The 10,228-nt window shown below is 39.2% G+C and overlaps 1 long non-coding RNA gene across 1 annotated transcript; it reads left to right on the top strand.

Annotated features, from left to right (window-relative positions):
• Positions 1–1,126: 1,126 nt before the first annotated feature.
• Positions 1,127–5,808, top strand: LOC308080403. Its single transcript, XR_013932702.1, has 3 exons — positions 1,127–1,165; positions 1,667–1,890; positions 5,323–5,808. It is a non-coding gene; the product is annotated as an uncharacterized lncRNA (long non-coding RNA).
• Positions 5,809–10,228: the final 4,420 nt, after the last annotated feature.

Genomic DNA, 10,228 nt, shown 5'->3' on the forward strand with positions numbered 1-10,228 from the left:
GTTGTGCCAGGGAACCCCATACAAGATTTGTGTTGTTAATATTTTTAAAAAATATTCCACATTTTTCATTTTTTATTCAAGATTTTTTGAGAATAGCCGATCTACAAGCTCACAACGCATTGCAATGTGATGCACCGTGAGCTCACAGATCGGCTATTTTCAAATAGCTGAAAGGGTTAGAGTGGTTAAACTGATTCTGATGCTAATCCTATATGAACTATAATTTAGCTGGGGACCCCTTGAAACACCTTCAAGGACCGCTGGTGGTCCCCATAATGTGTCATTATCTAGCTACATGACTGATATCTCTCTCTCTCTCTCTCTCTCTCTCTCTCTCTCTCTCTCTCTCTCTCTCTCTCTCTCTCCCAGACATTAAGGGGATCAGCAAGAAGGCAGTTTAATCAATTGTGTTATATCATTGCATCAGTTAATAAACCAAATTAAGACAATTGTTGCAGTGTTGTTTTTAATTTGAAATGGGGTAGTGCTGTTTGAAGGGACGAGTTTTGTGTTCATGTATTTGAATGGAGCAGTGTCATATAGTATTATTATTCATGTTTCTACATCCAGCTTTTATGAATGGATACATGTTAGCACAATGTTAATAATTAATACATCCTATATGTCAATTTGAATACAGTAAATTATTCTTTAAGAAAATAAACTCCCAGCCAAGAAGTCCTATAGGATTCAATAGACAAATCAAACTGATAATCCTATAGGATTCCAATAGAAACAATCCTACAAGATTTGGGAACAATCCTATTAGATAAATTCAATAGGATTTGTTCCAAATCTAATAGGATTTTTAATTGGATTTTTTCTATTGGAATCCTATAGGATTTTTAAAACGACAGTCGACCAAAGTGCTGCAGAGGTCAAAAAACAATACAACAAAACAATATGCAATCAAACAGGATGTGATCAAATTCAAATCAAGCTTGGCTGTGATTAAAAGCCATGAAAAAGTGCTAGTCTGCAAGTATTAAAAGCCTCGATGGACTGGGTGGATCCAATGTGAAGGGGAGGGTCATTTTAGTTCCAATCGGAACCTCTCAGTGGAGAGGGCATTCCAGAGCCTGGGGTTAGCCACAGCAAAAGTCCCTGGTTTTCAGTCGAGCGGTTGGCTGAGTCAAGAAAAGCTATGGCTGCAAAAAACTCTAAGGTTAGGTTGCTATTCTATGATTTGCTGTTGCATTTTACTTACTTATTTTAGCCTACTTATATGTACCTAGCCTCCCTTTCAGTCCTTCTCTTTTGTAACTTATTTAATGCATATATACTGTAGCCTATCTTTATTTTGTTGCAATAGAACAGTTTTTCATTTTTATTTATTCTATATAGCCAAACCGCGGGGACCTGATTGAATTCCAACGTGGAAGTTCGATCGGTCCATTCGAAGTCGATCTGTACTGCCACTGGGCATTGTACGTCGGGGATGGGGAAGTTGTCCATTTGGCACGCAATGCAAACAATCGGGAGTCCTTTACAAACCTGAAATCTGTAGGCATATGGAAGTTAATTTTCTTCAACTCCAGTACAAATTAAATCCAATTCTGGACAAAATAACATTCATTTGAGATGTTGATTTGTTCTGCAGGACTAGGGTTTGGCTAATTCTATAATATTAACAGGAAATCTTTTTATCCCCCCCACCCCTCATCAGTAACAACCTGGACAGTAAAGAAAGAGAAGCTGGACAAGGTTGCCAAAGGCAGCGAATGGAAAGTCAACAACAAGCAGGACAAAGAACATCCTCCGCGATCACCGGATGAGATAGTATCAGAGGCTAATGAGTGGGTGGGCATGACTGTCCCCTACAATCTTCTGTTCAACAATTGTGAGCACTTTGCCACTTCATTGCGCAACAATGTGCCTGTATCTGAGCAGGTAAGTGGAGGTTCAGTTTCTTAAAAACATGTTTTCAGTGAACTCTGGTGAATTAGGGCCTGCTAGTCTGCCATAATTTGTACATTTTATAAACTGATATTAATTTAATATTATGGCTCATTTAATTTGTCTAGTTCATAAGGTAGTCTAATGTTATGCACTTGCCACATCAATATATTTGATCAGTTAATACGTAAATGTATCAAAAGAAAGAAAAGATACAGCCTTACAATATAGCATGTAGTCATATTCTGGGGAGAGGATTCAGTGAAAATAGCTGATCAACAAGTTCACAACATGTCACAACGCATTGTGAGCAATAAAATAAAGGTTGTACAACCAAATAAATAAAAATCTACCTGGATTTTAACATTGGTACACATTATTTCTGTGGTCAGGTCATCAAGATTCATCAAGATCAGAATCCATTCCAATTGGCTAAGATTGGCTATCAATGTGTGAGCGTCCCATTTTTATGGCACAATTTCTGTGAAACGTTGCACGCACACTCCCAGTAGTCCAAGGAAGAACCTCCACCCCAAATTCTTAAAATCGGACTCAAAGGAATGTTCGTGGGAATGTTATGTACTGTATGGTGTACAGTTAATCTAGAGATCATTCATCTGATGCACTTGTGATGTGGTAATGACCAGCAGTGGTAAGGTCTCTGTCACTGACTGTTGCCTATACAGTGTACATAGTGACGGCTCGTCCATTATGTGCAATGCAGAGCCACAGATCCAACTGCTATGCCCATATATGGTCATTATGCATATATAGGACCGACCGACTTCAAAAGGAATCCAACCAATATGCCCATATATTGGCATTCCAATATATGGGCATTCCAATATATGGGCATATACTGATGACATCGGGGATCTCCATATATGGGCATAAAAGGGACATGGACTGACAGGTACAACAGGTACTCTGACAAAGCTCCCAAAGTATGACCGCATAGCGGCCCAAACTCTAGATGTGAGGGCCACGTAGCAGCCCAAACCTCTAGTATATTAAAATACATACATATTTATTGTGTTTGTATTTGACTGTATAATTATAAAGGTATCTGAACAAAATTATGACTGTGTAGTGATATGAACGCAGGGCCATCCCCCAAAATTGGACTTATGCGGATACGTGCATTTTTGGAACTCATTCACTGCCACAATTATTGCTGGCCGCGTTTGCCCACTGCCAGAGATTTTTCATTTAAAAAAAAAAGTACTCAGGAGCCGAGATACAGAATTTTTAAGTTTTAAGTTAACAAGGAAGTGGATGGGAGTGTAGATCTTTAAACAATCATATCTCCTTGGTCTTTGGGTCAAATTTGAAAAAAAAAACTAAAAAAAAAAAAAAAAAAAAAAATTAATTTTTTTCAAAAAAAAAAAATTACGTTTTTTACGTCAGTGGCAGGATTGGTAAACGGGACAAATTACGTTTTTTACGTCAGTGGCAGTGAATGAGTTGTTAAAGACAAATCAGGTTTTCTCCCCACAAGCTCACAGGGCCAGAGTAACTGTGGACGTCTGACCACCGTGTCACCTCAGCGACCCCTGGGACTCTGAGGCGAGGCCCTTGCAGGGCCATAAAGATAAGGATGAAGAAGGAATGCAGTTTGCCAGCCTGAGCTCCGATTACACACCAAGCCACTCTCTCTCTGTCTCCAGCTTCCCTCCACTCTGGAAGTGAAGGGGGGGAGCCCAAAGTTATTTATGACATGCAGAAAATGGACTCAGGAAAGAGAGAGATGACATCACACTCTCACACACACACACACACACACACACACACACATCCCCGCTCTCTCTCCCTCTCATTCCCACTGGGACAATGGGACAAAGACATTGTATTGCAAATATTATGTCCTTGGATCGAATGCCTGCGGGCCTGGCCCCAGTCGGGTGAAGAAAGGAACTATTGAATGTGTTGTGTGTGTCGCCTATGGATGGGTAGTAGAGCCCACACTGTTTTGAGTCATTTACTAACAAACCTAACCTAAATGTATATGATGCGGAGATATGCCTGAATTGCATTTTTGATTTCACGTACAATGAGAAGCCCAAAGAGACTCAGTGACGATGCGTCATCAAGGGACGAACAATAAGTCAATATCATTCACTGGATGATGTGTGTCAATATGAGATCTACACTAAGAACTGGAGGCCGCCTCCCCAGGGAAGGTGGGGGGCCTCCCTCACCGTCGGTCGACCGGCCCCCTTTCTATAAAGACAGAGAGACCCCCGTTCTCTCTCTCTTCTCCTGCACCAGCCCTCCAGCGCTCTTCCTGCTTCTGCTCTCTGCTACTCCTCAACCCAGATGATGACCTGATCCCAGAGGAACCGGGGGGTGGGAGAAGGTATGGGGCACCGACCCATCGTACTGTCTCTCCCACCAAGACCCTGGTAGAGTTTCCCCCCAGGGACGCTCTCCTCTGCTACTCCGGCACTCTGGGAGGTCTCGACTCCCAGAGACTAAAGATTTTGACCTCTCACTGGACTCTGGAAAAAGACTGTCACAAAAGGGCTCCCAACCAGGTCGTATGAGTCTAAAACATGAAATTATGGCAACTATCTGACGATATGCTGTATGGATGTGTAGACTTCTTCCTTCCAAAAGGGCTCCATGAAACGTCATTTTCCAGGCAGCATGGTAGTTAATTTCTGTTCAATTCTTTCCCCACATGATATCCTCGGTTCCACTTTATCTACTAACATTTAAGCCCTCATTTGAGTGGGGGAACTAATACGTTCTTTTTGGTTCTAAATTATCTAACTGGCTCCCTAGTAGTTAGCATATATTGATGGAGAGCATGGCGTTACAGGCCGGCCTCCCTCAAAATATGGCCTACGATGGAAACCTACCTAGGTCTAAGTCATGACCTTTGAGGACAGCACCAGCCTGTCATTAAACGTTGAATGAAAGATCACCTAGTTATGACGTACAACGAAATACAGTGGCATTTCCGATCATTTTTGTGCATTTATTTTCATTAATAAATTTCTGAGACTATTTTTATTAAGAAGGCGTGTGTCATTCATTATTCTCTGTTTACAGTAATACTATTGGGATATTTATTGCAAGTCTGACAAGAACTCACGTTACTGTTACAGTGACGTAAGTTTCAATATATATCAATATATATTGTAATAATTCATAAATTATATTTATATGATTTATGGAATATTACGTCCTGTACCATGCTGAAGTTATGATCTCGGCGTGTGATTGCTACAACTGTATAAAGGATATAGGAAAAATAAGCTCAGATAAGGCTTCAGTCTACACCAGTTTGGAGTTATGATAGCCTACAAATGATTAATTATGATTACTTATTAATTATAACTTTGTTTATTTTATTTTACGTGTATTTTGAGTTCAACTCAAAAGCCATCCATAATAATTTTTCCTTGTGTTATCTCCTTGTAGGCACGTAATGCAATACTTGCTTTAGGCGTAATGACTGTGACTGCAGCCATGATCGGTGTCGGTGTCGGTAGGCATATCCATGAAAAGAAGAAGAGGGACGAGAGAGTGAGAGAGCGCGTCTACGCGCACAGTCACAGTTAAAAAACCTTTCTGTTTGCCGCTGCCTTTCATTGCGTTTTTTGTAAAAATAATTCACATGCACTGTAATTTCTCTCTTATTTTTCTGTTTTACTTTGGGTTTTTGCTTTGTGTCCTGAGGGCGCGCTCCCACCAAGAGTTGGCTGGCCGCTGTTAAACGCAGGTTGTGCGCGTCCACAGTTTTTTGCAGCCAGCGGATTCTAAAAAACGGGAGTGTCGCGCCTGTCACTCACTTTCAGGACCCTCCCCGTAGCCCGCAACGCCTGCTGCCTTGAGCACCATGTTGCTTCCTGAGTCATGAGACGGTCCGCCTTCGACTCACCCGATTGGACAGAGGGAGAAAATCAGCGCCTGCCTCCAGCAGTTTTATGCTTAGTCGCGGAGATTAGATAAACGCAAGGTCTGCGCGACTAGCGGAAAAATCTGCTCTTGCGTGAATCAATGCATTTGCATTGACAATGCATTGGCAGATTCTGCAAACAGCGGCCAGCCAACTCTTAGTGGGAGCGCGCCCTGAAGGTATTTTCTATTAAGGAGATATGTTATATAACAAAACAATTGCAAGAAGATATAATATATGTACTGCAAATATGAAATGTAATATGAACAACTTGCAATATAAGTATAAAAAAAGGAGATATGTTTTTCTATTAGATGTGTTTGTGTGAATTCAAATTGAAATGTGCTGTATAAACTTGCTTTGCCTATGTGTGCTTTCAAAATCTATGGAAGTGGTGTTCACAACGACTGTCGATCATTGTCACAAAAACAGATAACAAACGTTATCATACTTTCCACTGTCACTTTCTGTAGATGTGTTCTGAGTCTGGAGTTATCTTTACAAAATGTCACACATTTGAATAGTGGTAATTGTAATTAAACTTGATATACAAAAACATGAACGATGAGGCTCACACAGTCTCAGTAGGTAATGTAATGTTACTGTAAACATTAATACATTAATTAAACAATTATTAATGAGGGTAGACTGAATACATTAATTGGTAACTTGTGGTTTTCAAATTATACCATGGTTAGTACCAGTGGTGGAAAAAGTACTCAAATGTTTTACATAAGTAAAAGTATCAATACTGGAATGTAGAAGTACTCGGAATTCAAAAAGTAAAAGTTCGGAATTCAAAATTTACTTGAGTAAAAGTACAAAAGTATTGTTATCAAATTGTACTTAAAGTACCAAAAGTAAAAGTACTAAAATGTTTGAAAATAGCAGATCTACAATCTCACAACGCGTTGCATCGCCTAGGTATGAAATAAAGTAACTAGTAACTAAAGTTGTCAAAGAATTGTAGTGGAGTAAAAGTACAATATTTGCCTCTGAGATGTAGTGGAGTAGAAGTAAAAGTATAGACAATTGGAAATACTCCAGTAAAGTAAAAGTATCTCACAATTGTACATAAGTACAGTACTTGAGTAAATGTACTTAGTTACTTTACACCACTGGTCAGTACACAATACTCATACAATATAAGTATGCCCTTTGAAAGGAAACACATTTGTAATATATTATAGTACAGTATATAACATGTTTTCTGCTAGTTCATTAGTCTATTTGTCAAATATCACTCACTTGTTGATAGGCATGTGATACACAATCACAGGCATGTTTATGGGCAGTTATGTGGCATCGTTCTTCAAAGAAAGTTTTAGATCTAAACGTGCAAACAAAGTTCCTGACCAACACAACAAATCTGTATGTTCTTATTATATCAGCAGGCTATACATAAAATTGGTTTTCATGGGGGGAAAAAAGCAAATGTTGTACCTTTCCTTGTGACAATAGAAATGGATCAGTAATATTTTTTATCGTGCTCCTGTTTCAGTGTGGATTTTACTTTGGAGTATTTTAACTGCACATTACTGCAAAAGTACTTCATGAAAATCTCCCTAATAAAAAGTACCATATAATTAATATAGTAGTTCAGAGTAGGTCACATGGACAACCAGGACCATGTGTCCTGGTTGTCACATGGTAAATTCCTATGAGCCACTATAAATAGAGTCACTAACTATAAAGAGAAAACATCACATGGATGCAACTGGGACGTATCAATCATCAGTGTTGTAGCCTGGGGTCATAGGGTGCATTAATTCTGCATTAAAGGGATATTTCACTTTCAAACATTGTGTATGTATTTTTTATGTATTTTTATGTATTTTTTGTTTTTTTGGATGTGTAATGTTTTAATGTGGTGGTGCATCCTTACAAACATGAAACCAGTGGGATTGTAAGTAGTAAAGCACAATAAAGACAGTAATTACATGTATCACAGGTAACAGTAGGTTGCAACAGTGCATAGATATATATACGTAAATACACTGGCTGCTGCTGCTCATCGGAGCGATGTGTCAACGCGGTCGCCATGGCAAGCCGGGCCACCTAATGCATGTACATAACCTGTATGTCTATATAGGAAGCATGTCTCTCCAAAATTGAGAAACAAGCCTTTTGCACACAGAGAGGACCAAACTAGGGCCAAAAATGTAATAGGAAAAAACTGGGAAAATATTCAACGTTTCGGTCCTGAGACCTTCATCAGATAATCTTAGTGTTAACCCTAACCCTTTAAGATTACCTAGGTTAACCTTTTAAGACTGAAATCCCAACAAAGAATCTGGGTGGTGTAATGATTACTGCCCACTGGCAGGTGAGATTAGTGTCTCTACACTGTCTGTCCACTGTCCAGCTGCCAGGAAACCAATGTACCAGAATAAAGTTAAATCATAGATGAGAAAGAAGTAGAGAAAAGGTAACATTGTGACACAGCCAGAAACCTGTGCAGTGTAAACGGTCAGCTGGGGGCAGCTAGATGATTAGGACATTATTTTGGGGCCCCCAAAGAGACTTTGTTCTCGGCCCCCAAAAACCTTGTTCCTTTCATATGAGGTCCTAGTTGTTCATTTGTTGTTGGGAATAATTTCCCCTCGGGTCGAATAACTGAGGTACAGTAGTAAGTGACTTTTAGGTCGTTCAATGGATAATATCAATGGTTAATGGATCTAATTTGTGCAAATATAGCATTGCAAAATGTCATTGTTCAATTCTTCACAATAGACTGCAGAGGGCGCCCTCAAAGCACTATTAACAGCAAGGCCTGCTGTGGTTTGTCTGCAAACTCCATGATTACAGTTTGAAAGGTTGGGAATGATTACTGGAGTACCTTCATCATCTGTTTACCTCATAAAGCTTTGCTTTAAGACGGCAGTTTATGGTTACACTTTTAAATATATATCCCTGGACAAGAGCATCAAGTAAATGCCTAAAATGTAGGCTAATGGACTTTTATGTGGTAATAGTTTTATTTATGAAGTTCCAAAAACCCATTTAGTATTTTGTGTCCCTGATTTGTTGGTTTCGCTTGCCTCAATAGCCTACTATACACAACTCTCTCATCCAAAGACTTTTGAGTGCCTTGCTCAAGGACACCTTAATACGGTCACTGTCACACTTACAGGATATCGGTCCTGTGAGTTTCCAATGTTAGTATGATGTCTCTAAATTAGGACATCATTCAACCGACAGGATTTACCTTATCTTTCCCTACATATACTGCATAGCTATGATCCCAACATTTTGCATTATGGATGGATGGTACAAGTACAGTGAATATATAATGGAAAACCAAAATAAATAGGAAGAGGTTTGTCACATGGTCACGTCAAATTTATGTAGGCTATTAGAAGTGCGTGTGCGCACACACACAATTTCAATGTAAATGATTTGCGGTTTTGCATCCAAGTTAATTGTGTCATTAGATTTATTGTGTAATTTCCAGTTCTACAGGTGTATTTCTGATCAGGTGTATTTCTGATCCAAAGCATCTCTGAAACCTGATATGATCTCACATCTCTGAAACTGATTTAGAATTCTGTGTGCATGAAGGGACATTATCAAAGACGTTCTTTTCTTTCTCCAAAATTAATAAAGTACAATGTTGAATCTTTTACCTTAGTGGCCCTAAAGGACTACTGTGGAAATTCTGTCAAGCTTTTGACATATGTATAAATAGTCATGTGTATACATTTATGTTAATAAAAACATCAATCAATCGAAAAAATCTCAACCCCATCACTTGTGTCAATGTATACTGTGTAGATACTTCTGGTCAAATATTACTCGAGTGCATATGCTTTTAAAAGTACTTAAGTATTCAAATGTGCGAATTACAAAGCACATTTTCTTTTAATATCAATGCATTGCTGTATTGAAATTTAGAAATTCTCAAAACACATCTTCAGAAGATTTTCAGCAAAGAAAAATGGAAAAGTAAAAATAGCAGATCAACAAGCACAAGTGACGCAATGCAATGTGTTGTGAGCTTGGAGATGAAATGTTTCTGTAAGTTTGGGTCCCGGCCGGGGGACTCTTTCTAGAAATGCAGTGGAGTCAAAAGGACAATATTTGTCTCTGACATGTAGTGGGGTGAAAGTCATAAGCTTCCAAAAAACAACAAATACTCAAGTAGTCTACAGATACGTGATTACAGAAGTAAATGTACTTCGTTACTGTCCACCACCGCTGTTAATGTTTGTGAAAAGGCCCTTCGGAGCTGCACTGCTGTGACAAGGGGAACGTCGGTCGTCTAATTACAGCAGTGATTAACACCTTGCCAAGCATCTCTTCACGGGCTGCTAGGGCCACAGTGTTTAGTTTACAAGCTATAACGCCGTATAAATCTTTAAACAGATCGTTTGGATCACTGACTCCTAATGGAGCATTTCATTTGTAGATCAAGGAGGGGCGGAAGGG

Source organism: Gymnoscopelus braueri (assembly GCF_963280865.1).
Source record: "Gymnoscopelus braueri genome assembly, chromosome: 24".
NCBI classification, from domain to species: Eukaryota; Metazoa; Chordata; class Actinopteri; order Myctophiformes; family Myctophidae; genus Gymnoscopelus; species Gymnoscopelus braueri.